The 25,608-nt window shown below is 44.3% G+C and overlaps 51 non-coding genes across 51 annotated transcripts; all 51 read left to right on the forward strand.

The window, feature by feature from the left end:
* Positions 1–282: 282 nt before the first annotated feature.
* On the forward strand, positions 283–355 carry TRNAC-GCA (transfer RNA cysteine (anticodon GCA)). The gene has a single exon. It is a non-coding gene; the product is annotated as a tRNA-Cys (tRNA).
* Positions 356–1,061: 706 nt separating this feature from the next.
* On the forward strand, positions 1,062–1,133 carry TRNAY-AUA (transfer RNA tyrosine (anticodon AUA)). The gene has a single exon. It is a non-coding gene; the product is annotated as a tRNA-Tyr (tRNA).
* Positions 1,134–4,386: 3,253 nt separating this feature from the next.
* On the forward strand, positions 4,387–4,458 carry TRNAY-AUA (transfer RNA tyrosine (anticodon AUA)). Its single transcript has one exon. It is a non-coding gene; the product is annotated as a tRNA-Tyr (tRNA).
* A 58-nt stretch (positions 4,459–4,516) lies between these two features.
* Positions 4,517–4,589, forward strand: TRNAC-GCA (transfer RNA cysteine (anticodon GCA)). Its single transcript has one exon. It is a non-coding gene; the product is annotated as a tRNA-Cys (tRNA).
* A 449-nt stretch (positions 4,590–5,038) lies between these two features.
* Positions 5,039–5,110, forward strand: TRNAC-GCA (transfer RNA cysteine (anticodon GCA)). Its single transcript has one exon. It is a non-coding gene; the product is annotated as a tRNA-Cys (tRNA).
* A 578-nt stretch (positions 5,111–5,688) lies between these two features.
* Positions 5,689–5,760, forward strand: TRNAY-AUA (transfer RNA tyrosine (anticodon AUA)). The gene has a single exon. It is a non-coding gene; the product is annotated as a tRNA-Tyr (tRNA).
* A 709-nt stretch (positions 5,761–6,469) lies between these two features.
* TRNAC-GCA (transfer RNA cysteine (anticodon GCA)) lies at positions 6,470–6,541 on the forward strand. Its single transcript has one exon. It is a non-coding gene; the product is annotated as a tRNA-Cys (tRNA).
* A 578-nt stretch (positions 6,542–7,119) lies between these two features.
* TRNAY-AUA (transfer RNA tyrosine (anticodon AUA)) lies at positions 7,120–7,191 on the forward strand. Its single transcript has one exon. It is a non-coding gene; the product is annotated as a tRNA-Tyr (tRNA).
* Positions 7,192–8,030: 839 nt separating this feature from the next.
* Positions 8,031–8,102, forward strand: TRNAC-GCA (transfer RNA cysteine (anticodon GCA)). The gene has a single exon. It is a non-coding gene; the product is annotated as a tRNA-Cys (tRNA).
* Positions 8,103–8,420: 318 nt separating this feature from the next.
* Positions 8,421–8,492, forward strand: TRNAY-AUA (transfer RNA tyrosine (anticodon AUA)). The gene has a single exon. It is a non-coding gene; the product is annotated as a tRNA-Tyr (tRNA).
* Positions 8,493–8,680: 188 nt separating this feature from the next.
* Positions 8,681–8,752, forward strand: TRNAC-GCA (transfer RNA cysteine (anticodon GCA)). The gene has a single exon. It is a non-coding gene; the product is annotated as a tRNA-Cys (tRNA).
* Positions 8,753–9,201: 449 nt separating this feature from the next.
* Positions 9,202–9,273, forward strand: TRNAC-GCA (transfer RNA cysteine (anticodon GCA)). Its single transcript has one exon. It is a non-coding gene; the product is annotated as a tRNA-Cys (tRNA).
* A 318-nt stretch (positions 9,274–9,591) lies between these two features.
* TRNAY-AUA (transfer RNA tyrosine (anticodon AUA)) lies at positions 9,592–9,663 on the forward strand. Its single transcript has one exon. It is a non-coding gene; the product is annotated as a tRNA-Tyr (tRNA).
* A 188-nt stretch (positions 9,664–9,851) lies between these two features.
* TRNAC-GCA (transfer RNA cysteine (anticodon GCA)) lies at positions 9,852–9,923 on the forward strand. The gene has a single exon. It is a non-coding gene; the product is annotated as a tRNA-Cys (tRNA).
* Positions 9,924–10,500: 577 nt separating this feature from the next.
* On the forward strand, positions 10,501–10,573 carry TRNAC-GCA (transfer RNA cysteine (anticodon GCA)). The gene has a single exon. It is a non-coding gene; the product is annotated as a tRNA-Cys (tRNA).
* Positions 10,574–10,891: 318 nt separating this feature from the next.
* Positions 10,892–10,963, forward strand: TRNAC-GCA (transfer RNA cysteine (anticodon GCA)). Its single transcript has one exon. It is a non-coding gene; the product is annotated as a tRNA-Cys (tRNA).
* Positions 10,964–11,021: 58 nt separating this feature from the next.
* On the forward strand, positions 11,022–11,093 carry TRNAC-GCA (transfer RNA cysteine (anticodon GCA)). The gene has a single exon. It is a non-coding gene; the product is annotated as a tRNA-Cys (tRNA).
* Positions 11,094–12,580: 1,487 nt separating this feature from the next.
* Positions 12,581–12,652, forward strand: TRNAY-AUA (transfer RNA tyrosine (anticodon AUA)). The gene has a single exon. It is a non-coding gene; the product is annotated as a tRNA-Tyr (tRNA).
* A 188-nt stretch (positions 12,653–12,840) lies between these two features.
* Positions 12,841–12,912, forward strand: TRNAC-GCA (transfer RNA cysteine (anticodon GCA)). The gene has a single exon. It is a non-coding gene; the product is annotated as a tRNA-Cys (tRNA).
* Positions 12,913–13,879: 967 nt separating this feature from the next.
* On the forward strand, positions 13,880–13,951 carry TRNAC-GCA (transfer RNA cysteine (anticodon GCA)). The gene has a single exon. It is a non-coding gene; the product is annotated as a tRNA-Cys (tRNA).
* A 318-nt stretch (positions 13,952–14,269) lies between these two features.
* TRNAC-GCA (transfer RNA cysteine (anticodon GCA)) lies at positions 14,270–14,342 on the forward strand. The gene has a single exon. It is a non-coding gene; the product is annotated as a tRNA-Cys (tRNA).
* Positions 14,343–15,310: 968 nt separating this feature from the next.
* TRNAY-AUA (transfer RNA tyrosine (anticodon AUA)) lies at positions 15,311–15,382 on the forward strand. Its single transcript has one exon. It is a non-coding gene; the product is annotated as a tRNA-Tyr (tRNA).
* A 318-nt stretch (positions 15,383–15,700) lies between these two features.
* On the forward strand, positions 15,701–15,773 carry TRNAC-GCA (transfer RNA cysteine (anticodon GCA)). The gene has a single exon. It is a non-coding gene; the product is annotated as a tRNA-Cys (tRNA).
* Positions 15,774–16,480: 707 nt separating this feature from the next.
* Positions 16,481–16,552, forward strand: TRNAY-AUA (transfer RNA tyrosine (anticodon AUA)). Its single transcript has one exon. It is a non-coding gene; the product is annotated as a tRNA-Tyr (tRNA).
* A 188-nt stretch (positions 16,553–16,740) lies between these two features.
* Positions 16,741–16,812, forward strand: TRNAC-GCA (transfer RNA cysteine (anticodon GCA)). Its single transcript has one exon. It is a non-coding gene; the product is annotated as a tRNA-Cys (tRNA).
* Positions 16,813–17,130: 318 nt separating this feature from the next.
* On the forward strand, positions 17,131–17,202 carry TRNAC-GCA (transfer RNA cysteine (anticodon GCA)). The gene has a single exon. It is a non-coding gene; the product is annotated as a tRNA-Cys (tRNA).
* A 188-nt stretch (positions 17,203–17,390) lies between these two features.
* TRNAC-GCA (transfer RNA cysteine (anticodon GCA)) lies at positions 17,391–17,463 on the forward strand. The gene has a single exon. It is a non-coding gene; the product is annotated as a tRNA-Cys (tRNA).
* A 707-nt stretch (positions 17,464–18,170) lies between these two features.
* On the forward strand, positions 18,171–18,242 carry TRNAY-AUA (transfer RNA tyrosine (anticodon AUA)). Its single transcript has one exon. It is a non-coding gene; the product is annotated as a tRNA-Tyr (tRNA).
* Positions 18,243–18,430: 188 nt separating this feature from the next.
* Positions 18,431–18,502, forward strand: TRNAC-GCA (transfer RNA cysteine (anticodon GCA)). The gene has a single exon. It is a non-coding gene; the product is annotated as a tRNA-Cys (tRNA).
* A 188-nt stretch (positions 18,503–18,690) lies between these two features.
* TRNAY-AUA (transfer RNA tyrosine (anticodon AUA)) lies at positions 18,691–18,762 on the forward strand. Its single transcript has one exon. It is a non-coding gene; the product is annotated as a tRNA-Tyr (tRNA).
* A 58-nt stretch (positions 18,763–18,820) lies between these two features.
* On the forward strand, positions 18,821–18,892 carry TRNAC-GCA (transfer RNA cysteine (anticodon GCA)). Its single transcript has one exon. It is a non-coding gene; the product is annotated as a tRNA-Cys (tRNA).
* Positions 18,893–19,080: 188 nt separating this feature from the next.
* On the forward strand, positions 19,081–19,153 carry TRNAC-GCA (transfer RNA cysteine (anticodon GCA)). Its single transcript has one exon. It is a non-coding gene; the product is annotated as a tRNA-Cys (tRNA).
* A 707-nt stretch (positions 19,154–19,860) lies between these two features.
* TRNAY-AUA (transfer RNA tyrosine (anticodon AUA)) lies at positions 19,861–19,932 on the forward strand. The gene has a single exon. It is a non-coding gene; the product is annotated as a tRNA-Tyr (tRNA).
* A 188-nt stretch (positions 19,933–20,120) lies between these two features.
* Positions 20,121–20,192, forward strand: TRNAC-GCA (transfer RNA cysteine (anticodon GCA)). The gene has a single exon. It is a non-coding gene; the product is annotated as a tRNA-Cys (tRNA).
* A 188-nt stretch (positions 20,193–20,380) lies between these two features.
* TRNAC-GCA (transfer RNA cysteine (anticodon GCA)) lies at positions 20,381–20,452 on the forward strand. Its single transcript has one exon. It is a non-coding gene; the product is annotated as a tRNA-Cys (tRNA).
* Positions 20,453–20,640: 188 nt separating this feature from the next.
* TRNAY-AUA (transfer RNA tyrosine (anticodon AUA)) lies at positions 20,641–20,712 on the forward strand. The gene has a single exon. It is a non-coding gene; the product is annotated as a tRNA-Tyr (tRNA).
* Positions 20,713–20,900: 188 nt separating this feature from the next.
* On the forward strand, positions 20,901–20,972 carry TRNAC-GCA (transfer RNA cysteine (anticodon GCA)). Its single transcript has one exon. It is a non-coding gene; the product is annotated as a tRNA-Cys (tRNA).
* Positions 20,973–21,160: 188 nt separating this feature from the next.
* On the forward strand, positions 21,161–21,232 carry TRNAC-GCA (transfer RNA cysteine (anticodon GCA)). Its single transcript has one exon. It is a non-coding gene; the product is annotated as a tRNA-Cys (tRNA).
* A 188-nt stretch (positions 21,233–21,420) lies between these two features.
* Positions 21,421–21,492, forward strand: TRNAY-AUA (transfer RNA tyrosine (anticodon AUA)). Its single transcript has one exon. It is a non-coding gene; the product is annotated as a tRNA-Tyr (tRNA).
* Positions 21,493–21,680: 188 nt separating this feature from the next.
* On the forward strand, positions 21,681–21,752 carry TRNAC-GCA (transfer RNA cysteine (anticodon GCA)). The gene has a single exon. It is a non-coding gene; the product is annotated as a tRNA-Cys (tRNA).
* Positions 21,753–21,940: 188 nt separating this feature from the next.
* On the forward strand, positions 21,941–22,012 carry TRNAC-GCA (transfer RNA cysteine (anticodon GCA)). Its single transcript has one exon. It is a non-coding gene; the product is annotated as a tRNA-Cys (tRNA).
* A 188-nt stretch (positions 22,013–22,200) lies between these two features.
* TRNAC-GCA (transfer RNA cysteine (anticodon GCA)) lies at positions 22,201–22,272 on the forward strand. Its single transcript has one exon. It is a non-coding gene; the product is annotated as a tRNA-Cys (tRNA).
* Positions 22,273–22,590: 318 nt separating this feature from the next.
* On the forward strand, positions 22,591–22,662 carry TRNAY-AUA (transfer RNA tyrosine (anticodon AUA)). The gene has a single exon. It is a non-coding gene; the product is annotated as a tRNA-Tyr (tRNA).
* A 188-nt stretch (positions 22,663–22,850) lies between these two features.
* Positions 22,851–22,922, forward strand: TRNAC-GCA (transfer RNA cysteine (anticodon GCA)). The gene has a single exon. It is a non-coding gene; the product is annotated as a tRNA-Cys (tRNA).
* Positions 22,923–23,110: 188 nt separating this feature from the next.
* Positions 23,111–23,182, forward strand: TRNAC-GCA (transfer RNA cysteine (anticodon GCA)). Its single transcript has one exon. It is a non-coding gene; the product is annotated as a tRNA-Cys (tRNA).
* Positions 23,183–23,500: 318 nt separating this feature from the next.
* On the forward strand, positions 23,501–23,572 carry TRNAY-AUA (transfer RNA tyrosine (anticodon AUA)). The gene has a single exon. It is a non-coding gene; the product is annotated as a tRNA-Tyr (tRNA).
* A 188-nt stretch (positions 23,573–23,760) lies between these two features.
* On the forward strand, positions 23,761–23,832 carry TRNAC-GCA (transfer RNA cysteine (anticodon GCA)). The gene has a single exon. It is a non-coding gene; the product is annotated as a tRNA-Cys (tRNA).
* A 188-nt stretch (positions 23,833–24,020) lies between these two features.
* On the forward strand, positions 24,021–24,092 carry TRNAC-GCA (transfer RNA cysteine (anticodon GCA)). The gene has a single exon. It is a non-coding gene; the product is annotated as a tRNA-Cys (tRNA).
* Positions 24,093–24,280: 188 nt separating this feature from the next.
* Positions 24,281–24,353, forward strand: TRNAC-GCA (transfer RNA cysteine (anticodon GCA)). The gene has a single exon. It is a non-coding gene; the product is annotated as a tRNA-Cys (tRNA).
* A 707-nt stretch (positions 24,354–25,060) lies between these two features.
* TRNAY-AUA (transfer RNA tyrosine (anticodon AUA)) lies at positions 25,061–25,132 on the forward strand. Its single transcript has one exon. It is a non-coding gene; the product is annotated as a tRNA-Tyr (tRNA).
* Positions 25,133–25,320: 188 nt separating this feature from the next.
* Positions 25,321–25,393, forward strand: TRNAC-GCA (transfer RNA cysteine (anticodon GCA)). Its single transcript has one exon. It is a non-coding gene; the product is annotated as a tRNA-Cys (tRNA).
* The last annotated feature ends 215 nt before the right edge of the window (positions 25,394–25,608 follow it).

A 25,608-nucleotide genomic window follows, 5' to 3' on the forward strand; every position in this document is an offset into this window, starting at 1 on the left:
TCGACATTACGGCGAGGAACAAGGGGGAATAGCTCAGTGGTAGAGCATTCTACTGCAGATCGAGAGGTCCTTGGTTCAAACCCAAGTTCCCCCTGTAAAAGCATGGATCATTCCGTATATTTTAGTTAAATCGACTTCACGGCTCTGAAAAAGGGGGAATAGCTCAGTGGTAGAGCATTCGACTGCAGATCGAGAGGTCCTTGGTTCAAACCAGAGTTCCCCCTGTAACAGCACGGATCATTCCGTTTATTTTAGTTAAATCGACATTACGGCTCTGAAAAAGGGGGAATAGCTCAGTGGTAGAGCATTCGACTGCAGATCGAGAGGTCCTTGGTTTCAAACCCAAGTTCCCCCTAAAAAGCACGGATCATTCCGTATATTTTAGTTAATTCGACATCACGGCTATGAACAAAAGGGAATAGTTCAGTGGTAGAGCATTCGACTGCAGATCGAGAGGTCTTTGGATCAAACGCGAGTTCCCCTGTAACAGCACGGATCATTCCTTTTGTTTTAGTTAAATCGACATTACGGCGAGGAACAAGGGGGAATAGCACAGTGGTAGAGCATTCTACTATAGATCGAGAGGTCTTTGGATCAAACCCGAGTTCCCCCTGTAACAGCACGGATCATTCCTTTTGTTTTAGTTAAATCGACATTACGGCGAGGAACAAAGAGGAATAGCTCAGTGGTAGAGCATTTGACTGCAGATCGAGAGGTCCTTGGTTAAAACCCGAGTTCCCCCTGTAACAGCACGGATCATTCCGTTTATTTTAGTTAAATCGACATTACGGCTCTGAAAAAGGGGGAATAGCTCGGTGGTAGAGCATTCTACTGCAGATCGAGAGGTCCTTGGTTCTAACCCAAGTTCTCCCTGTAAAAGCACGGATCATTCCGTATATTTTAGTTAAATCGACATTACGGCTATGAACAAGAGGGAATATTTCAGTGGTAGAGCATTCGACTGCAGATCGAGAGGTCCTTGGTTCAAAACCGAGTTCCCCCTGTAGTAGCACGAATCATTCCGTTTATTTTAGTTAAATCGACATTACGGCTATGAAGAAGGGGGAATAGCACAGTGGTAGAGCATTCGACTATAGATCGAGAGGTCTTTGGATCAAACCCGAGTTCCCCCTATAACAGCACGGATCATTCCTTTTGTTTTAGTTAAATCGACATTACGGCGAGGAACAAAGGGGAATAGCTCAGTGGTAGAGCATTCGACTTTAGATCGAGAAGTCCTTGGTTAAAACCCGAGTTCCCCCTGTAACAGCACTGATCATTCCTTTTATTACCTCTCCGAGTGACGTATGTCACGGAGAGGTTCTAATTTCGACGTATCTGTGTGTGTGTCTGTCTGTCTGTCTGTCTGTCTGTCTGTCTGTCTGTTGTTATTGACTTACACCCCAGGGGACCGTGTTCGCAGTTTCCGAATTGAAGCAAATGTGTTCGCTATTTCCGGACCGTATTCACAGTTCCCGGAAATTTCAAAACTTGAATCTATCCACAAATCAACTGGCCACTATTACTTCATCTGACTAGTCAATTGTCTATTCTACATGAATACCAATCTGTACTTATTGGCTTCAAACACCACCATTTTGTGGTCTTTGTCCATTCCACATAGACACCAGTCTGCACTTACTGGCTTCTATCACCATCATTTTCCGGTCTTTGTTTTTGTCCATCCCACATGGACACCAGTTTGTACACCTGGCATCTAACACCACCATCTTCTGGTCTTTGTTTTTGTCCATCCCACATGGACACCAGTCTGTACACCTGGCTTCTAACACCACCATCTTCTGGTCTTTGTTTTTGTCCATCCCACATGGAGACCAGTCTGTACACCTGGCTTCTAACACCACCATCTTCTGGTCTTTGTTTTTGTCCATCCCACATGGAGACCAGTCTGTACACCTGGCTTCTAACACCACCATCTTCTGGTCTTTGATTTTGTCCATCCCACATGGACACCAGTCTGTACACCTGGCTTCTACTCCTTAAGGTTAAGACATACGCGGCGATCGGCCAGGGTTACGAGAAACGTCCGGCCTCCCAATGGTGGGGCTTCCACCAAAGGTTCACGCAATTGCGCTGTTCTTATCCATAGCTGCGATTCGACACCTTTATATACTACCTATTTGATGAAGGCGAAGCAACCGGCGTATGCTTCATTTCAAACGCCAATATTAGTCAAGTCTCTCAAGAATGTTTAATTGTTCTTTTTCAAAACGATGTAACGTTCAATAAGGCGAATAACTAACGAAGAAAATATTAAATATTAATTATATTTATTTTAATATTTAAGATAATCTTGTTTCTCAATTCAAAATTAATACGGAAAGAGTTAAAAGCAGTCTATGTTTTTGTCTGTATGTGTCCGTCCGTTGTTACAGTAGTGCGCTGCGTTAGAAGTTCGTTTTGTTTTGATGTGTAAAGAAACCGTAATATTCCCTTTATCCTTAATATAAAGTGAATATGTGGAAATATTTTTCGTAATTATGATGCATTTAGTACTTTTGTAGCTTTAAAGCTCTATTTCATTTTGATATTCCAAAGATTTTTTTTAATATTATTATTTAAAATGGATGTTTATATATTACTTAAGCTATACTACATCTGTTTATAGCATAATCCTTTCTAAAATCACAGTGAATACAAGCACAATGCTGCTATGTTGGTCAAATGACCTCTTATTTGTCAATAGGCCTAGTGAACCAAAAAGTAAACGTTTGGGTTTGGTTTTCGTTTCTGTATGCAGAGACATTAACGGTTCAGATTGTGCCGAAAGTTAAATACACTTTTAAATAATTAGGCTTAAATTTTATTATCATGGTGGAAATCTGGGCCGCGATCAGCAGAGCCCAGCGTTGCTGAACGCGGCCCAGGGATTTTGTTTTTGAATTTTGACGTTACGGTACTTAGCGCTGAGCTAGCGCGGTCTTCAAAGAAAATAGTTAGCTTTTTGGATAACGTGACGTAAAACGCGTAGTTCTCAGCTTGGCGAAAAAACTATGCAGGAATTAATACAAATAGCTCTATGGGACTATAGCTATTTAATTGGCGTGAAACCAGTTGATCACGCGAGAATTTTAAGAGATATGTTAGTTTCTAATTTTAATTATAAAAGTTGTTATCTATCTCTATAAATATGTTATCCTACAATTTTTGTTAAGCCTTGGTACCTTGCACGCTTTATTAGGCTAGCGTCATTTATAAAACGCCGATGACCCGTTTTTCCCCCATCGGATGATTTTAATGTGTACAAGTATATCATTATTGGATGTAAAATGTCGTCTGATTTACAGTAAATTTGCTATACTTTGTATACTGCTTTAATATTTCATAAATTTTAACTTAAGAAACATTTCCATATCTGGGTAAATAAGTTTGTAAGTAGTCGTCTTGACTCGGAGAGGTAATATTTTGGTTTTCCCAACTTGTTTTAGTTAAACCGACATTACAACCTTGAACAAGGGGGAATAACTCAGTGGTAGAGCATTCGACTGCAGATCGAGAGGTCCTTGGTTCAAACCCGAGTTCCCCCTGTAGTAGCACGAATCATTCCGTTTATTTTAGTTAAATCGACATTACGGCTATGAACAAGGGGGAATAGCACAGTGGTAGAGCATTCTACTATAGATCGAGAGGTCTTTGGATCAAACCCGAGTTCCCCCTGAAACAGCACGGATCATTCCTTTTGTTTTAGTTAAATCGACATTACGGCGAGGAACAAGGGGGAATAGCTCAGTGGTAGAGCATTCGACTGCAGATCGAGAGGTCTTTGGATCAAACGCGAGTTCCCCCTGTAGTAGCACGAATCATTCCGTTTATTTTAGTTAAATCGACATTACGGCTATGAACAAGGGGGAATAGCACAGTGGTAGAGCATTCTACTATAGATCGAGAGGTCTTTGGATCAAACCCGAGTTCCCCCTGTAACAGCACGGATCATTCCTTTTGTTTTAGTTAAATCGACATTACGGCGAGGAACAAGGGGGAATAGCTCAGTGGTAGAGCATTCGACTGCAGATCGAGGGGTCCTTGGTTAAAACCCGAGTTCCCCCTGTAACAGCACGGATCATTGCATTTATTTTAGTTAAATCGACATTACTGCTCTGAACAAGGGAGAATAGCTCGGTGGTAGAGCATTCCACTGCAGATCGAGAGGTCCTTGGTTCTAACCCAAGTTCTCCCTGTAAAAGCACGGATCATTCCGTATATTTTAGTTAAATCGACATTACGGCTATGAACAAGAGGGAATATTTCAGTGGTAGAGCATTCGACTGCAGATCGAGAGGTCCTTGGTTCAAAACCGAGTTCCCCCTGTGGTAGCACGAATCATTCCGTTTATTTTAGTTAAATCGACATTACGGCTATGAAGAAGGGGGAATAGCACAGTGGTAGAGCATTCGACTATAGATCGAGAGGTCTTTGGATCAAACCCGAGTTCCCCCTGTAACAGCACGGATCATTCCTTTTGTTTTAGTTAAATCGACATTACGGCGAGGAACTAGGGGGAATAGCTCAGTGGTAGAGCATTCGACTGCAGATCGAGAGGTCCTTGGTTTCAAACCCAAGTTCCCCCTATAAAAGCACGGATCATTCCGTATATTTTGGTTAAATCGACATCACGGCTATGAACAAGAGGGAATAGTTGAGTGGTAGAGCATTGGACTGCAGATCGAGAGGTCCTTGGTTCAAACCAGAGTTCCCCCTGTAACAGCACGGATCATTCCGTTTATTTTAGTTAAATCGACATTACGGCTGTGAAAAATTGGGAATAGCTCAGTGGTAGAGCATTCGACTGCAGATCGAGAGGTCCTTGGTTTCAAACCCAAGTTCCCCCTAAAAAAGCACGGATCATTCCGTATATTTTAGTTAATTCGACATCACGGCTATGAACAAGAGGGAATAGTTCAGTGGTAGAGCATTCGACTACAGATCGAGAGGTCTTTGGATCAAACGCGAGTTCCCCCTGTAACAGCACGGATCATTCCTTTTGTTTTAGTTAAATCGACATTACGGCGAGGAACAAGGGGGAATAGCTCAGTGGTAGAGCATTCGACTGCAGATCGAGAGGTCCTTGGTTAAAACCCGAGTTCCCCCTGTAACAGCACGGATCATTGCGTTTATTTTAGTTAAATCGACATTACTGCTCTGAACAAGGGGGAATAGCTCAGTGGAAGAGCATTCGACTGCAGATTGAGAGGTCCTTGGTTCAAACCCGAGTTCCCCCTGTAACAGCACGGATCATTCCGTTTATTTTAGTTAAATCGACATTACGGCGAGGAACAAAGAGGAATAGCTCAGTGGTAGAGCATTGGACTGCAGATCGAGAGGTCCTTGGTTAAAACCCGAGTTCCCCCTGTATCAGCACGGATCATTGCGTTTATTTTAGTTAAATCGACATTACGGCTCTGAAAAAGGGGGAATAGCTCGGTGGTAGAGCATTCTACTGCAGATCGAGAGGTCCTTGGTTCTAACCCAAGTTCTCCCTGTAAAAGCACGGATCATTCCGTATATTTTAGTTAAATCGACATTACGGCTATGAACAAGAGGGAATATTTCAGTGGTAGAGCATTCGACTTCAGATCGAGAGGTCCTTGGTTCAAAACCGAGTTCCCCCTGTGGTAGCACGAATCATTCCGTTTATTTTAGTTAAATCGACATTACGGCTATGAAGAAGGGGGAATAGCACAGTGGTAGAGCATTCGACTATAGATCGAGAGGTCTTTGGATCAAACCCGAGTTCCCCCTGTAACAGCACGGATCATTCCTTTTGTTTTAGTTAAATCGACATTACAGCGAGGAACAAAGGGGAATAGCTCAGTGGTAGAGCATTCGACTGCAGATCGAGAGGTCCTTGGTTAAAACCCGAGTTCCCCCTGTAACAGCACTGATCATTCCTTTTATTTTAGTTAAACCGACATTACAACCTTGAACAAGGAGGAATAGCTCAGTGGTAGAGCATTCGACTGCAGATCAAGAGGTCCTTGGTTCAAACCCAAGTTCCCCCTGTAAAAGCGTGGATCATTCCGTATATTTTAGTTAAATCGACTTCACGGCTATGAACAAGAGGGAATATTTCAGTGGTAGAGCATTGGACTGCAGATCGAGAGGTCCTTGGTTCAAACCAGAGTTCCCCCTGTAACAGCACGGATCATTCCGTTTATTTTAGTTAAATCGACATTACGGCTGTGAAAAATTGGGAATAGCTCAGTGGTAGAGCATTCGACTGCAGATCGAGAGGTCCTTGGTTTCAAACCCAAGTTCCCCCTAAAAAAGCACGGATCATTCCGTATATTTTAGTTAATTCGACATCACGGCTATGAACAAGAGGGAATAGTTCAGTGGTAGAGCATTCGACTACAGATCGAGAGGTCTTTGGATCAAACGCGAGTTCCCCCTGTAACAGCACGGATCATTCCTTTTGTTTTAGTTAAATCGACATTACGGCGAGGAACAAGGGGGAATAGCTCAGTGGTAGAGCATTCGACTGCAGATCGAGAGGTCCTTGGTTAAAACCCGAGTTCCCCCTGTAACAGCACGGATCATTGCGTTTATTTTAGTTAAATCGACATTACTGCTCTGAACAAGGGGGAATAGCTCAGTGGAAGAGCATTCGACTGCAGATTGAGAGGTCCTTGGTTCAAACCCGAGTTCCCCCTGTAACAGCACGGATCATTCCGTTTATTTTAGTTAAATCGACATTACGGCGAGGAACAAAGAGGAATAGCTCAGTGGTAGAGCATTGGACTGCAGATCGAGAGGTCCTTGGTTAAAACCCGAGTTCCCCCTGTATCAGCACGGATCATTGCGTTTATTTTAGTTAAATCGACATTACGGCTCTGAAAAAGGGGGAATAGCTCGGTGGTAGAGCATTCTACTGCAGATCGAGAGGTCCTTGGTTCTAACCCAAGTTCTCCCTGTAAAAGCACGGATCATTCCGTATATTTTAGTTAAATCGACATTACGGCTATGAACAAGAGGGAATATTTCAGTGGTAGAGCATTCGACTTCAGATCGAGAGGTCCTTGGTTCAAAACCGAGTTCCCCCTGTGGTAGCACGAATCATTCCGTTTATTTTAGTTAAATCGACATTACGGCTATGAAGAAGGGGGAATAGCACAGTGGTAGAGCATTCGACTATAGATCGAGAGGTCTTTGGATCAAACCCGAGTTCCCCCTGTAACAGCACGGATCATTCCTTTTGTTTTAGTTAAATCGACATTACAGCGAGGAACAAAGGGGAATAGCTCAGTGGTAGAGCATTCGACTGCAGATCGAGAGGTCCTTGGTTAAAACCCGAGTTCCCCCTGTAACAGCACTGATCATTCCTTTTATTTTAGTTAAACCGACATTACAACCTTGAACAAGGAGGAATAGCTCAGTGGTAGAGCATTCGACTGCAGATCAAGAGGTCCTTGGTTCAAACCCAAGTTCCCCCTGTAAAAGCGTGGATCATTCCGTATATTTTAGTTAAATCGACTTCACGGCTATGAACAAGAGGGAATATTTCAGTGGTAGAGCATTGGACTGCAGATCGAGAGGTCCTTGGTTCAAACCAGAGTTCCCCCTGTAACAGCACGGATCATTCCGTTTATTTTAGTTAAATCGACATTACGGCTCTGAAAAATTGGGAATAGCTCAGTGGTAGAGCATTCGACTGCAGATCGAGAGGTCCTTGGTTTCAAACCCAAGTTCCCCCTAAAAAAGCACGGATCATTCCGTATATTTTAGTTAATTCGACATCACGGCTATGAACAAGAGGGAATAGTTCAGTGGTAGAGCATTCGACTATAGATCGAGAGGTCTTTAGATCAAACGCGAGTTCCCCCTGTAACAGCACGGATCATTCCTTTTGTTTTAGTTAAATCGACATTACGGCGAGGAACTAGGGGGAATAGCACAGTGGTAGAGCATTCTACTATAGATCGAGAGGTCTTTGGATCAAACCCGAGTTCCCCCTGTAACAGCACGGATCATTCCTTTTGTTTTAGTTAAATCGACATTACGGCGAGGAACAAGGGGGAATAGCTCAGTGGTAGAGCATTCGACTGCAGATCGAGAGGTCCTTGGTTCAAACCCGAGTTCCCCCTGTAACAGCACGGATCATTCCGTTTATTTTAGTTAAATCGACATTACGGCGAGGAACAAAGAGGAATAGCTCAGTGGTAGAGCATTGGACTGCAGATCGAGAGGTCCTTGGTTTTAACCCAAGTTCTCCCTGTAAAAGCACGGATCATTCCGTATATTTTAGTTAAATCGACATTACGGCTATGAACAAGAGGGAATATTTCAGTGGTAGAGCATTCGACTGCAGATCGAGAGGTCCTTGGTTCAAAACCGAGTTCCCCCTGTAGTAGCACGAATCATTCCGTTTATTTTAGTTAAATCGACATTACGGCTATGAAGAAGGGGGAATAGCACAGTGGTAGAGCATTCGACTATAGATCGAGAGGTCTTTGGATCAAACCCGAGTTCCCCCTGTAACAGCACGGATCATTCCTTTTGTTTTAGTTAAATCGACATTACGGCGAGGAACAAAGGGGAATAGCTCAGTGGTAGAGCATTCGACTGCAGATCGAGAGGTCCTTGGTTAAAACCCGAGTTCCCCCTGTAACAGCACTGATCATTCCTTTTATTTTAGTTAAACCGACATTACAACATTGAACAAGGGGGAATAGCTCAGTGGTAGAGCATTCGACTGCAGATCGAGAGGTCCTTGGTTCAAACCCAAGTTCCGCCTTTAAAAGCATGGATCATTCCGTATATTTTAGTTAAATCGACATCACGGCTATGAACAAGAGGGAATATTTCAGTGGTAGAGCATTGGACTGCAGATCGAGAGGTCCTTGGTTCAAACCAGAGTTCCCCCTGTAACAGCACGGATCATTCCGTTTATTTTAGTTAAATCGACATTACGGCTCTGAAAAATTGGGAATAGCTCAGTGGTAGAGCATTCGACTGCAGATCGAGAGGTCCTTGGTTTCAAACCCAAGTTCCCCCTAAAAAAGCACGGATCATTCCGTATATTTTAGTTAATTCGACATCACGGCTATGAACAAGAGGGAATAGTTCAGTGGTAGAGCATTCGACTATAGATCGAGAGGTCTTTAGATCAAACGCGAGTTCCCCCTGTAACAGCACGGATCATTCCTTTTGTTTTAGTTAAATCGACATTACGGCGAGGAACAAGGGGGAATAGCTCAGTGGTAGAGCATTCGACTGCAGATCGAGAGGTCCTTGGTTCAAACCCGAGTTCCCCCTGTAACAGCACGGATCATTCCGTTTATTTTAGTTAAATCGACATTACGGCGAGGAACAAAGAGGAATAGCTCAGTGGTAGAGCATTGGACTGCAGATCGAGAGGTCCTTGGTTTTAACCCAAGTTCTCCCTGTAAAAGCACGGATCATTCCGTATATTTTAGTTAAATCGACATTACGGCTATGAACAAGAGGGAATATTTCAGTGGTAGAGCATTCGACTGCAGATCGAGAGGTCCTTGGTTCAAAACCGAGTTCCCCCTGTAGTAGCACGAATCATTCCGTTTATTTTAGTTAAATCGACATTACGGCTATGAAGAAGGGGGAATAGCACAGTGGTAGAGCATTCGACTATAGATCGAGAGGTCTTTGGATCAAACCCGAGTTCCCCCTGTAACAGCACGGATCATTCCTTTTGTTTTAGTTAAATCGACATTACGGCGAGGAACAAAGGGGAATAGCTCAGTGGTAGAGCATTCGACTGCAGATCGAGAGGTCCTTGGTTAAAACCCGAGTTCCCCCTGTAACAGCACTGATCATTCCTTTTATTTTAGTTAAACCGACATTACAACATTGAACAAGGGGGAATAGCTCAGTGGTAGAGCATTCGACTGCAGATCGAGAGGTCCTTGGTTCAAACCCGAGTTCCCTCTGTAGTAGCACGAATCATTCCGTTTATTTTAGTTAAATCGACATTACGGCTATGAACAAGGGGGAATAGCACAGTGGTAGAGCATTCTACTATAGATCGAGAGGTCTTTGGATCAAACCCGAGTTCCCCCTGTAACAGCATGGATCATTCCTTTTGTTTTAGTTAAATCGACATTACGGCGAGGAACAAGGGGAATAGCTCAGTGGTAGAGCATTCGACTGCAGATCGAGAGGTCCTTGGTTAAAACCCGAGTTCCCCCTGTAACAGCACGGATCATTGCGTTTATTTTAGTTAAATCGACATTACTGCTCTGAACAAGGGGGAATAGCTCAGTGGTAGAGCATTCGACTGCAGATCAAGAGGTCCTTGGTTCAAACCCAAGTTCCGCGTGTAAAAGCATGGATCATTCCGTATATTTTAGTTAAATCGACATCACGGCTATGAACAAGAGGGAATAGTTCAGTGGTAGAGCATTGGACTGCAGATCGAGAGGTCCTTGGTTCAAACCAGAGTTCCCCCTGTAACAGCACGGATCATTCCGTTTATTTTAGTTAAATCGACATTACGGCTCTGAAAAAGGGGGAATAGCTCAGTGGTAGAGCATTCGACTGCAGATCGAGAGGTCCTTGGTTTCAAACCCAAGTTCCCCCTATAAAAGCACGGATCATTCCGTATATTTTGGTTAAATCGACATCACGGCTATGAACAAGAGGGAATAGTTGAGTGGTAGAGCATTGGACTGCAGATCGAGAGGTCTTTGGATCAAACGCGAGTTCCCCCTGTAACAGCACGGATCATTCCTTTTGTTTTAGTTAAATCGACATTACGGCGAGGAACTAGGGGGAATAGCACAGTGGTAGAGCATTCTACTATAGATCGAGAGGTCTTTGGATCAAACCCGAGTTCCCCCTGTAACAGCACGGATCATTCCTTTTGTTTTAGTTAAATCGACATTACGGCGAGGAACAAGGGGGAATAGCTCAGTGGTAGAGCATTCGACTGCAGATCGAGAGGTCCTTGGTTAAAACCCGAGTTCCCCCTGTAACAGCACTGATCATTCCTTTTATTTTAGTTAAACCGACATTACAACCTTGAACAAGGGGGAATAGCTCAGTGGTAGAGCATTCGACTGCAGATCGAGAGGTCCTTGGTTCAAACCCGAGTTCCCTCTGTAGTAGCACGAATCATTCCGTTTATTTTAGTTAAATCGACATTACGGCTATGAACAAGGGGGAATAGCACAGTGGTAGAGCATTCTACTATAGATCGAGAGGTCTTTGGATCAAACCCGAGTTCCCCCTGTAACAGCACGGATCATTCCTTTTGTTTTAGTTAAATCGACATTACGGCGAGGAACAAGGGGAATAGCTCAGTGGTAGAGCATTCGACTGCAGATCGAGAGGTCCTTGGTTAAAACCCGAGTTCCCCCTGTAACAGCACGGATCATTGCGTTTATTTTAGTTAAATCGACATTACGGCGAGGAACAAAGAGGAATAGCTCAGTGGTAGAGCATTGGACTGCAGATCGAGAGGTCCTTGGTTAAAACCCGAGTTCCCCCTGTATCAGCACGGATCATTGCGTTTATTTTAGTTAAATCGACATTACGGCGAGGAACAAAGAGGAATAGCTCAGTGGTAGAGCATTGGACTGCAGATCGAGAGGTCCTTGGTTAAAACCCGAGTTCCCCCTGTATCAGCACGGATCATTGCGTTTATTTTAGTTAAATCGACATTACGGCTCTGAAAAAGGGGGAATAGCTCGGTGGTAGAGCATTCTACTGCAGATCGAGAGGTCCTTGGTTCTAACCCAAGTTCTCCCTGTAAAAGCACGGATCATTCCGTATATTTTAGTTAAATCGACATTACGGCTATGAACAAGAGGGAATAGTTCAGTGGTAGAGCATTCGACTACAGATCGAGAGGTCTTTGGATCAAACGCGAGTTCCCCCTCTAACAGCACGGATCATTCCTTTTGTTTTAGTTAAATCGACATTACGGCGAGGAACTAGGGGGAATAGCACAGTGGTAGAGCATTCTACTATAGATCGAGAGGTCTTTGGATCAAACCCGAGTTCCCCCTGTAACAGCACGGATCATTCCTTTTGTTTTAGTTAAATCGACATTACGGCGAGGAACAAGGGGGAATAGCTCAGTGGTAGAGCATTCGACTGCAGATCGAGAGGTCCTTGGTTAAAACCCGAGTTCGCCCTGTAACAGCACGGATCATTGCGTTTATTTTAGTTAAATCGACATTACGGCGAGGAACAAAGAGGAATAGCTCAGTGGTAGAGCATTGGACTGCAGATCGAGAGGTCCTTGGTTAAAACCCGAGTTCCCCCTGTATCAGCACGGATCATTGCGTTTATTTTAGTTAAATCGACATTACGGCTCTGAAAAAGGGGGAATAGCTCGGTGGTAGAGCATTCTACTGCAGATCGAGAGGTCCTTGGTTCTAACCCAAGTTCTCCCTGTAAAAGCACGGATCATTCCGTATATTTTAGTTAAATCGACATTACGGCTATGAACAAGAGGGAATATTTCAGTGGTAGAGCATTCGACTGCAGATCGAGAGGTCCTTGGTTCAAAACCGAGTTCCCCCTGTGGTAGCACGAATCATTCCGTTTATTTTAGTTAAATCGACATTACGGCTATGAAGAAGGGGGAATAGCACAGTGGTAGAGCATTCGACTATAGATCGAGAGGTCTTTGGATCAAACCCGAGTTCCCCCTGTAACAGCACGGATCATTCCTTTTGATTTAGTTAAATCGACATTACGGCGAGGAACAAAGGGGAATAGCTCAGTGGTAGAGCATTCGACTGCAGATCGAGAGGTCCTTGGTTAAAACCCGAGTTCCCCCTGTAACAGCACTGATCATTCCTTTTATTTTAGTTAAACCGACATTACAACCTTGAACAAGGGGGAATAGCTCAGTGGTAGAGCATTCGACTGCAGATCGAGAGGTCCTTGGTTCAAACCCGAGTTCCCCCTGTAGTAGCACGAATCATTCCGTTTATTTTAGTTAAATCGACATTACGGCTATGAACAAGGGGAATAGCACAGTGGTAGAGCATTCTACTATAGATCGAGAGGTCTTTGGATCAAACCCGAGTTCCCCCTGTAACAGCACGGATCATTCCTTTTGTTTTAGTTAAATCGACATTACGGCGAGGAACAAGGGGGAATAGCTCAGTGGTAGAGCATTCGACTGCAGATCGAGAGGTCCTTGGTTAAAACCCGAGTTCGCCCTGTAACAGCACGGATCATTGCGTTTATTTTAGTTAAATCGACATTACGGCGAGGAACAAAGAGGAATAGCTCAGTGGTAGAGCATTGGACTGCAGATCGAGAGGTCCTTGGTTAAAACCCGAGTTCCCCCTGTATCAGCACGGATCATTGCGTTTATTTTAGTTAAATCGACATTACGGCTCTGAAAAAGGGGGAATAGCTCGGTGGTAGAGCATTCTACTGCAGATCGAGAGGTCCTTGGTTCTAACCCAAGTTCTCCCTGTAAAAGCACGGATCATTCCGTATATTTTAGTTAAATCGACATTACGGCTATGAACAAGAGGGAATATTTCAGTGGTAGAGCATTCGACTGCAGATCGAGAGGTCCTTGGTTCAAAACCGAGTTCCCCCTGTGGTAGCACGAATCATTCCGTTTATTTTAGTTAAATCGACATTACGGCTATGAAGAAGGGGGAATAGCACAGTGGTAGAGCATTCCACTATAGATCGAGAGGTCTTTGGATCAAACCCGAGTTCCCCCTGTAACAGCACGGATCATTCCTTTTGATTTAGTTAAATCGACATTACGGCGAGGAACAAAGGGGAATAGCTCAGTGGTAGAGCATTCGACTGCAGATCGAGAGGTCCTTGGTTAAAACCCGAGTTCCCCCTGTAACAGCACTGATCATTCCTTTTATTTTAGTTAAACCGACATTACAACCTTGAACAAGGGGGAATAGCTCAGTGGTAGAGCATTCGACTGCAGATCGAGAGGTCCTTGGTTCAAACCCGAGTTCCCCCTGTAGTAGCACGAATCCTTCCGTTTATTTTAGTTAAATCGACATTACGGCTATGAACAAGGGGGAATAGCACAGTGGTAGAGCATTCTACTATAGATCGAGAGGTCTTTGGATCAAACCCGAGTTCCCCCTGTAACAGCACGGATCATTCCTTTTGTTTTAGTTAAATCGACATTACGTCGAGGAACAAGGGGGAATAGCTCAGTGGTAGAGCATTCGACTGCAGATCGAGAGGTCCTTGGTTCAAACCAGAGTTCCCCCTGTAACAGCACGGATCATTCCGTTTATTTTAGTTAAATCGACATTACGGCTCTGAAAAAGGGGGAATAGCTCAGTGGTAGAGCATTCGACTGCAGATCGAGAGGTCCTTGGTTTCAAACCCAAGTTCCCCCTATAAAAGCACGGATCATTCCGTATATTTTGGTTAAATCGACATCACGGCTATGAACAAGAGGGAATAGTTGAGTGGTAGAGCATTGGACTGCAGATCGAGAGGTCCTTGGTTCAAACCAGAGTTCCCCCTGTAACAGCACGGATCATTCCTTTTGTTTTAGTTAAATCGACATTACGGCGAGGAACTAGGGGGAATAGCACAGTGGTAGAGCATTCTACTATAGGTCGAGAGGTCTTTGGATCAAACACGAGTTCCCCCTGTAACAGCACGGATCATTCCTTTTGTTTTAGTTAAATCGACATTACGACGAGGAACAAGGGGGAATAGCTCAGTGGTAGAGTATTCGACTGCAGATCGAGAGGTCCTTGGTTAAAACCCGAGTTCCCCCTGTAACAGCACGGATCATTGCGTTTATTTTAGTTAAATCGACATTACTGCTCTGAACAAGGGGGAAGAGCTCAGTGGTAGAGCATTCGACTGCAGATCGAGAGGTCCTTGGTTCAAACACGAGTTCCCCCTGTAACAGCACGGATCATTCCGTTTATTTTAGTTAAATCGACATTACGGCGAGGAACAAAGAGGAATAGCTCAGTGGTAGAGCATTGGACTGCAGATCGAGAGGTCCTTGGTTAAAACCCGAGTTCCCCCTGTATCAGCACGGATCATTGCGTTTATTTTAGTTAAATCGACATTACGGCTCTGAAAAAGGGGGAATAGCTCGGTAGTAGAGCATTCTACTGCAGATCGAGAGGTCCTTGGTTCTAACCCAAGTTCTCCCTGTAAAAGCACGGATCATTCCGTATATTTTAGTTAAATCGACATTACGGCTATGAACAAGAGGGAATATTTCAGTGGTAGAGCATTCGACTGCAGATCGAGAGGTCCTTGGTTCAAAACCGAGTTCCCCCTGTGGTAGCACGAATCATTCCGTTTATTTTAGTTAAATCGACATTACGGCTATGAAGAAGGGGGAATAGCACAGTGGTAGAGCATTCGACTATAGATCGAGAGGTCTTTGGATCAAACCCGAGTTCCCCCTGTAACAGCACGGATCATTCCTTTTGATTTAGTTAAATCGACATTACGGCGAGGAACAAAGGGGAATAGCTCAGTGGTAGAGCATTCGACTGCAGATCGAGAGGTCCTTGGTTAAAACCCGAGTTCCCCCTGTAACAGCATTGATCATTCCTTTTATTTTAGTTAAACCGACATTACAACCTTGAACAAGGGGGAATAGCTCAGTGGTAGAGCATTCGACTGCAGATCGAGAGGTCCTTGGTTCAAACCAGAGTTCCCCCTGTAACAGCACGGATCATTCCGTTTATTTTAGTTAAATCGACATTACGGCTCTGAAAAAGGGGGAATAGCTCAGTGGTAGAGCATTCGACTGCAGATCGAGAGGTCCTTGGTTTCAAACCCAAGTTCCCCCTAAAAAGCACGGATCATTCCGTATATTTTAGTTAATTCGACATCACGGCTATGAACAAAAGGGAATAGTTCAGTGGTAGAGCATTCGACTGCAGATCGAGAGGTCTTTGGATCAAACGCGAGTTCCCCCTGTAACAGCACGGATCATTCCTTTTGTTTTAGTTAAATCGACATTACGGCGAGGAACAAGGGGGAATAGCACAGTGGTATAGCATTCTACTATAGATCGAGAGGTCTTTGGATCAAACCCGAGTTCCCCCTGTAACAGCACGGATCATTCCGTTTATTTTAGTTAAATCGACATTACGGCGAGGAACAAAGAGGAATAGCTCAGTGGTAGAGCATTTGACTGCAGATCGAGAGGTCCTTGGTTAAAACCCGAGTTTCCCCTGTAACAGCACGGATCATTCCGTTTATTTTAGTTAAATCGACATTACGGCTCTGAAAAAGGGGGAATAGCTCGGTGGTAGAGCAATCTACTGCAGATCGAGAGGTCCTTGGTTCTAACCCAAGTTCTCCCTGTAGAAGCACGGATCATTCCGTATATTTTAGTTAAATCGACATTACGGCTATGAACAAGAGGGAATATTTCAGTGGTAGAGCATTCGACTGCAGATCGAGAGGTCCTTGGTTCAAAACTGAGTTCCCCCTGTAGTAGCACGAATTATTCCGTTTATTTTAGTTAAATCGACATTACGGCTATGAAGAAGGGGGAATAGCACAGTGGTAGAGCATTCGACTATAGATCGAGAGGTCTTTGGATCAAACCCGAGTTCCCCCTATAACAGCACGGATCATTCCTTTTGTTTTAGTTAAATTGACATTACGGCGAGGAACAAAGGGGAATAGCTCAGTGGTAGAGCATTCGACTTTAGATCGAGAAGTCCTTGGTTAAAACCCGAGTTCCCCCTGTAACAGCACTGATCATTCCTTTTATTTTAGTTAAACCGTCATTACAACCTTGAACAAGGGGGAATAGCTCAGTGGTAGAGCATTCGACTGCAGATCGAGAGGTCCTTGGTTCAAACCCGAGTTCCCCCTGTATTAGCACGAATCATTCCGTTTATTTTAGTTAAATCGACATTACGGCTATGAACAAGGGGGAATAGCACAGTGGTAGAGCATTCTACTATAGATCGAGAGGTCTTTGGATCAAACCCGAGTTCCCCCTGTAACAGCACGGATCATTCCTTTTGTTTTAGTTAAATCGACATTACGGCGAGGAACAAGGGGGAATAGCTCAGTGGTAGAGCATTCTACTATAGATCGAGAGGTCTTTTGATCAAACCCGAGTTCCCCCTGTAACAGCACGGATCATTCCTTTTGTTTTAGTTAAATCGACATTACGGCGAGGAACAAGGGGGAATAGCTCAGTGGTAGAGCATTCGACTGCAGATCGAGAGGCCCTTGGTTCAAACCCAAGTTCCCCCTGTAAAAGCATGGATCATTCCGTATATTTTAGTTAAATCGACTTCACGGCTCTGAAAAAGGGGGAATAGCTCAGTGGTAGAGCATTCGACTGCAGATCGAGAGGTCCTTGGTTCAAACCAGAGTTCCCCCTGTAGCAGCACGGATAATTCCGTTTATTTTAGTTAAATCGACATTACGGCTCTGAAAAAGGGGGAATAGCTCAGTGGTAGAGCATTCGACTGCAGATCGAGAGGTCCTTGGTTTCAAACCCAAGTTCCCCCTAAAAAGCACGGATCATTCCGTATATTTTAGTTAATTCGACATCACGGCTATGAACAAAAGGGAATAGTTCAGTGGTAGAGCATTCGACTGCAGATCGAGAGGTCTTTGGATCAAACGCGAGTTCCCCCTGTAACAGCACGGATCATTCCTTTTGTTTTAGTTAAATCGACATTACGGCGAGGAACAAGGGGGAATAGCACAGTGGTATAGCATTCTACTATAGATCGAGAGGTCTTTGGATCAAACCCGAGTTCCCCCTGTAACAGCACGGATCATTCCGTTTATTTTAGTTAAATCGACATTACGGCGAGGAACAAAGAGGAATAGCTCAGTGGTAGAGCATTTGACTGCAGATCGAGAGGTCCTTGGTTAAAACCCGAGTTTCCCCTGTAACAGCACGGATCATTCCGTTTATTTTAGTTAAATCGACATTACGGCTCTGAAAAAGGGGGAATAGCTCGGTGGTAGAGCAATCTACTGCAGATCGAGAGGTCCTTGGTTCTAACCCAAGTTCTCCCTGTAGAAGCACGGATCATTCCGTATATTTTAGTTAAATCGACATTACGGCTATGAACAAGAGGGAATATTTCAGTGGTAGAGCATTCGACTGCAGATCGAGAGGTCCTTGGTTCAAAACTGAGTTCCCCCTGTAGTAGCACGAATTATTCCGTTTATTTTAGTTAAATCGACATTACGGCTATGAAGAAGGGGGAATAGCACAGTGGTAGAGCATTCGACTATAGATCGAGAGGTCTTTGGATCAAACCCGAGTTCCCCCTATAACAGCACGGATCATTCCTTTTGTTTTAGTTAAATTGACATTACGGCGAGGAACAAAGGGGAATAGCTCAGTGGTAGAGCATTCGACTTTAGATCGAGAAGTCCTTGGTTAAAACCCGAGTTCCCCCTGTAACAGCACTGATCATTCCTTTTATTTTAGTTAAACCGTCATTACAACCTTGAACAAGGGGGAATAGCTCAGTGGTAGAGCATTCGACTGCAGATCGAGAGGTCCTTGGTTCAAACCCGAGTTCCCCCTGTATTAGCACGAATCATTCCGTTTATTTTAGTTAAATCGACATTACGGCTATGAACAAGGGGGAATAGCACAGTGGTAGAGCATTCTACTATAGATCGAGAGGTCTTTGGATCAAACCCGAGTTCCCCCTGTAACAGCACGGATCATTCCTTTTGTTTTAGTTAAATCGACATTACGGCGAGGAACAAGGGGGAATAGCTCAGTGGTAGAGCATTCTACTATAGATCGAGAGGTCTTTGGATCAAACCCGAGTTCCCCCTGTAACAGCACGGATCATTCCTTTTGTTTTAGTTAAATCGACATTACGGCGAGGAACAAGGGGGAATAGCTCAGTGGTAGAGCATTCGACTGCAGATCGAGAGGCCCTTGGTTCAAACCCAAGTTCCCCCTGTAAAAGCATGGATCATTCCGTATATTTTAGTTAAATCGACTTCACGGCTCTGAAAAAGGGGGAATAGCTCAGTGGTAGAGCATTCGACTGCAGATCGAGAGGTCCTTGGTTCAAACCAGAGTTCCCCCTGTAGCAGCACGGATAATTCCGTTTATTTTAGTTAAATCGACATTACGGCTCTGAAAAAGGGGGAATAGCTCAGTGGTAGAGCATTCGACTGCAGATCGAGAGGTCCTTGGTTTCAAACCCAAGTTCCCCCTAAAAAGCACGGATCATTCCGTATATTTTAGTTAATTCGACATCACGGCTATGAACAAAAGGGAATAGTTCAGTGGTAGAGCATTCGACTGCAGATCGAGAGGTCTTTGGATCAAACGCGAGTTCCCCCTGTAACAGCACGGATCATTCCTTTTGTTTTAGTTAAATCGACATTACGGCGAGGAACAAGGGGGAATAGCACAGTGGTATAGCATTCTACTATAGATCGAGAGGTCTTTGGATCAAACCCGAGTTCCCCCTGTAACAGCACGGATCATTCCGTTTATTTTAGTTAAATCGACATTACGGCGAGGAACAAAGAGGAATAGCTCAGTGGTAGAGCATTTGACTGCAGATCGAGAGGTCCTTGGTTAAAACCCGAGTTTCCCCTGTAACAGCACGGATCATTCCGTTTATTTTAGTTAAATCGACATTACGGCTCTGAAAAAGGGGGAATAGCTCGGTGGTAGAGCAATCTACTGCAGATCGAGAGGTCCTTGGTTCTAACCCAAGTTCTCCCTGTAGAAGCACGGATCATTCCGTATATTTTAGTTAAATCGACATTACGGCTATGAACAAGAGGGAATATTTCAGTGGTAGAGCATTCGACTGCAGATCGAGAGGTCCTTGGTTCAAAACTGAGTTCCCCCTGTAGTAGCACGAATTATTCCGTTTATTTTAGTTAAATCGACATTACGGCTATGAAGAAGGGGGAATAGCACAGTGGTAGAGCATTCGACTATAGATCGAGAGGTCTTTGGATCAAACCCGAGTTCCCCCTATAACAGCACGGATCATTCCTTTTGTTTTAGTTAAGTTGACATTACGGCGAGGAACAAAGGGGAATAGCTCAGTGGTAGAGCATTCGACTTTAGATCGAAAAGTCCTTGGTTAAAACCCGAGTTCCCCCTGTAACAGCACTGATCATTCCTTTTATTTTAGTTAAACCGTCATTACAACCTTGAACAAGGGGGAATAGCTCAGTGGTAGAGCATTCGACTGCAGATCGAGAGGTCCTTGGTTCAAACCCGAGTTCCCCCTGTAGTAGCACGAATCATTCCGTTCATTTTAGTTAAATCGACATTACGGCTATGAACAAGGGGGAATAGCACAGTGGTAGAGCATTCTACTATAGATCGAGAGGTCTTTGGATCAAACCCGAGTTCCCCCTGTAACAGCACGGATCATTCCTTTTGTTTTAGTTAAATCGACATTACGGCGAGGAACAAGGGGGAATAGCTCAGTGGTAGAGCATTCGACTGCAGATCGAGAGGTCCTTGGTTCAAACCCAAGTTCCCCCTGTAAAAGCATGGATCATTCCGTATATTTTAGTTAAATCGACTTCACGGCTCTGAAAAAGGGGGAATATTTCAGTGGTAGAGCATTCGACTGCAGATCGAGAGGTCCTTGGTTCAAAACTGAGTTCCCCCTGTAGTAGCACGAATCATTCCGTTTATTTTAGTTAAATCGACATTACGGCTATGAAGAAGGGGGAATAGCACAGTGGTAGAGCATTCGACTATAGATCGAGAGGTCTTTGGATCAAACCCGAGTTCCCCCTGTAACAGCACGGATCATTCCTTTTGTTTTAGTTAAATCGACATTACGGCGAGGAACAAAGGGGAATAGCTCAGTGGTAGAGCATTCGACTGCAGATCGAGAGGTCCTTGGGTAAAACCCGAGTTCCCCCTGTAACAGCACTGATCATTCCTTTTATTTTAGTTAAACCGACATTACAACCTTGAACAAGGGGGAATAGCTCAGTGGTAGAGCATTCGACTGCAGATCGAGAGGTCCTTGGTTCAAACCCGAGTTCCCCCTGTAGTAGCACGAATCATTCCGTTCATTTTAGTTAAATCGACATTACGGCTATGAACAAGGGGGAATAGCACAGTGGTAGAGCATTCTACTATAGATCGAGAGGTCTTTGGATCAAACCCGAGTTCCCCCTGTAACAGCACGGATCATTCCTTTTGTTTTAGTTAAATCGACATTACGGCGAGGAACAAGGGGGAATAGCTCAGTGGTAGAGCATTCGACTGCATATCGAGAGGTCCTTGGTTCAAACCCAAGTTCCCCCTGTAAAAGCATGGATCATTCCGTATATTTTAGTTAAATCGACATTACGGCTATGAACAAGAGGGAATATTTCAGTGGTAGAGCATTCGACTGCAGATCGAGAGGTCCTTGGTTCAAAACCGAGTTCCCCCTGTGGTAGCACGAATCATTCCGTTTATTTTAGTTAAATCGACATTACGGCTATGAAGAAGGGGGAATAGCACAGTGGTAGAGCATTCGACTATAGATCGAGAGGTCTTTGGATCAAACCCGAGTTCCCCCTGTAACAGCACGGATCATTCCTTTTGATTTAGTTAAATCGACATTACGGCGAGGAACAAAGGGGAATAGCTCAGTGGTAGAGCATTCGACTGCAGATCGAGAGGTCCTTGGTTAAAACCCGAGTTCCCCCTGTAACAGCACTGATCATTCCTTTTATTTTAGTTAAACCGACATTACAACCTTGAACAAGGGGGAATAGCTCAGTGGTAGAGCATTCGACTGCAGATCGAGAGGTCCTTGGTTCAAACCCGAGTTCCCCCTGTAGTAGCACGAATCATTCCGTTTATTTTAGTTAAATCGACATTACGGCTATGAACAAGGGGGAATAGCACAGTGGTAGAGCATTCTACTATAGATCGAGAGGTCTTTGGATCAAACCCGAGTTCCCCCTGTAACAGCACGGATCATTCCTTTTGTTTTAGTTAAATCGACATTACGTCGAGGAACAAGGGGGAATAGCTCAGTGGTAGAGCATTCGACTGCAGATCGAGAGGTCTTTGGTTCAAACCCGAGTTCCCCCTGTAGTAGCACGAATCATTCCGTTTATTTTAGTTAAATCGACATTACGGCTATGAACAAGGGGGAATAGCACAGTGGTAGAGCATTCTACTATAGATCGAGAGGTCTTTAGATCAAACCCGAGTTCCCCCTGTAACAGCACGGATCATTCCTTTTGTTTTAGTTAAATCGACATTACGGCGAGGAACAAGGGGGAATAGCTCAGTGGTAGAGCATTCGACTGCAGATCGAGAGGTCCTTGGTTAAAACCCGAGTTCCCCCTGTAACAGCACGGATCATTGCATTTATTTTAGTTAAATCGACATTACTGCTCTGAACAAGGGAGAATAGCTCAGTGGTAGAGCATTCGACTGCAGATCGAGAGGTCCTTGGTTCTAACCCAAGTTCTCCCTGTAAAAGCACGGATCATTCCGTATATTTTAGTTAAATCGACATTACGGCTATGAACAAGAGGGAATATTTCAGTGGTAGAGCATTCGACTGCAGATCGAGAGGTCCTTGGTTCAAAACCGAGTTCCCCGTGTGGTAGCACGAATCATTCCGTTTATTTTAGTTAAATCGACATTACGGCTATGAAGAAGGGGGAATAGCACAGTGGTAGAGCATTCGACTATAGATCGAGAGGTCTTTGGATCAAACCCGAGTTCCCCCTGTAACAGCACGGATCATTCCTTTTGTTTTAGTTAAATCGACATTACGGCGAGGAACAAAGGGGAATAGCTCAGTGGTAGAGCATTCGACTGCAGATCGAGAGGTCCTTGGGTAAAACCCGAGTTCCCCCTGTAACAGCACTGATCATTCCTTTTATTTTAGTTAAACCGACATTACAACCTTGAACAAGGGGGAATAGCTCAGTGGTAGAGCATTCGACTGCAGATCGAGAGGTCCTTGGTTCAAACCCGAGTTCCCCCTGTAGTAGCACGAATCATTCCGTTCATTTTAGTTAAATCGACATTACGGCTATGAACAAGGGGGAATAGCACAGTGGTAGAGCATTCTACTATAGATCGAGAGGTCTTTGGATCAAACCCGAGTTCCCCCTGTAACAGCACGGATCATTCCTTTTGTTTTAGTTAAATCGACATTACGGCGAGGAACAAGGGGGAATAGCTCAGTGGTAGAGCATTCGACTGCAGATCGAGAGGTCCTTGGTTAAAACCCGAGTTCCCCCTGTAACAGCACGGATCATTGCATTTATTTTAGTTAAATCGACATTACTGCTCTGAACAAGGGAGAATAGCTCAGTGGTAGAGCATTCGACTGCAGATCGAGAGGTCCTTGGTTCTAACCCAAGTTCTCCCTGTAAAAGCACGGATCATTCCGTATATTTTAGTTAAATCGACATTACGGCTATGAACAAGAGGGAATATTTCAGTGGTAGAGCATTCGACTGCAGATCGAGAGGTCCTTGGTTCAAAACCGAGTTCCCCGTGTGGTAGCACGAATCATTCCGTTTATTTTAGTTAAATCGACATTACGGCTATGAAGAAGGGGGAATAGCACAGTGGTAGAGCATTCGACTATAGATCGAGAGGTCTTTGGATCAAACCCGAGTTCCCCCTGTAACAGCACGGATCATTCCTTTTGTTTTAGTTAAATCGACATTACGGCGAGGAACAAAGGGGAATAGCTCAGTGGTAGAGCATTCGACTGCAGATCGAGAGGTCCTTGGGTAAAACCCGAGTTCCCCCTGTAACAGCACTGATCATTCCTTTTATTTTAGTTAAACCGACATTACAACCTTGAACAAGGGGGAATAGCTCAGTGGTAGAGCATTCGACTGCAGATCGAGAGGTCCTTGGTTCAAACCCGAGTTCCCCCTGTAGTAGCACGAATCATTCCGTTCATTTTAGTTAAATCGACATTACGGCTATGAACAAGGGGGAATAGCACAGTGGTAGAGCATTCTACTATAGATCGAGAGGTCTTTGGATCAAACCCGAGTTCCCCCTGTAACAGCACGGATCATTCCTTTTGTTTTAGTTAAATCGACATTACGGCGAGGAACAAGGGGGAATAGCTCAGTGGTAGAGCATTCGACTGCAGATCGAGAGGTCCTTGGTTCAAACCCAAGTTCCCCCTGTAAAAGCATGGATCATTCCGTATATTTTAGTTAAATCGACTTCACGGCTCTGAAAAAGGGGGAATAGCTCAGTGGTAGAGCATTCGACTGCAGATCGAGAGGTCCTTGGTTCAAACCAGAGTTCCCCCTGTAACAGCACGGATTATTCCGTTTATTTTAGTTAAATCGACATTACGGCTCTGAAAAAGGGGGAATAGCTCAGTGGTAGAGCATTCGACTGCAGATCGAGAGGTCCTTGGTTTCAAACCCAAGTTCCCCCTAAAAAGCACGGATCATTCCGTATATTTTAGTTAATTCGACATCACGGCTATGAACAAAAGGGAATAGTTCAGTGGTAGAGCATTCGACTGCAGATCGAGAGGTCTTTGGATCAAACGCGAGTTCCCCCTGTAACAGCACGGATCATTCCTTTTGTTTTAGTTAAATCGACATTACGGCGAGGAACAAGGGGGAATAGCACAGTGGTAGAGCATTCTACTATAGATCGAGAGGTCTTTGGATCAAACCCGAGTTCCCCCTGTAACAGCACGGATCATTCCGTTTATTTTAGTTAAATCGACATTACGGCGAGGAACAAAGAGGAATAGCTCAGTGGTAGAGCATTTGACTGCAGATCGAGAGGTCCTTGGTTAAAACCCGAGTTCCCCCTGTAACAGCACGGATCATTCCGTTTATTTTAGTTAAATCGACATTACGGCTCTGAAAAAGGGGGAATAGCTCGGTGGTAGAGCATTCTACTGCAGATCGAGAGGTCCTTGGTTCTAACCCAAGTTCTCCCTGTAAAAGCACGGATCATTCCGTATATTTTAGTTAAATCGACATTACGGCTATGAACAAGAGGGAATATTTCAGTGGTAGAGCATTCGACTGCAGATCGAGAGGTCCTTGGTTCAAAACCGAGTTCCCCCTGTAGTAGCACGAATCATTCCGTTTATTTTAGTTAAATCGACATTACGGCTATGAAGAAGGGGGAATAGCACAGTGGTAGAGCATTCGACTATAGATCGAGAGGTCTTTGGATCAAACCCGAGTTCCCCCTATAACAGCACGGATCATTCCTTTTGTTTTAGTTAAATCGACATTACGGCGAGGAACAAAGGGGAATAGCTCAGTGGTAGAGCATTCGACTTTAGATCGAGAAGTCCTTGGTTAAAACCCGAGTTCCCCCTGTAACAGCACTGATCATTCCTTTTATTTTAGTTAAATCGACTTCACGGCTCTGAAAAAGGGGGAATAGCTCAGTGGTAGAGCATTCGACTGCAGATCGAGAGGTCCTTGGTTTCAAACCCAAGTTCCCCCTATAAAAGCACGGATCATTCCGTATATTTTGGTTAAATCGACATCACGGCTATGAACAAGAGGGAATAGTTCAGTTGTAGAGCATTGGACTGCAGATCGAGAGGTCCTTGGTTCTAACCCAAGTTCTCCCTGTAAAAGCACGGATCATTCCGTATATTTTAGTTAAATCGACATTACGGATATGAACAAGGGGGAATAGCCCAGTGGTAGAGCATT

Source organism: Phalangium opilio, unplaced genomic scaffold, assembly GCF_054372755.1.
Source record: "Phalangium opilio isolate 3A_F unplaced genomic scaffold, DU_Popi_V2 ptg000026l_1, whole genome shotgun sequence".
NCBI classification, from domain to species: Eukaryota; Metazoa; Arthropoda; class Arachnida; order Opiliones; family Phalangiidae; genus Phalangium; species Phalangium opilio.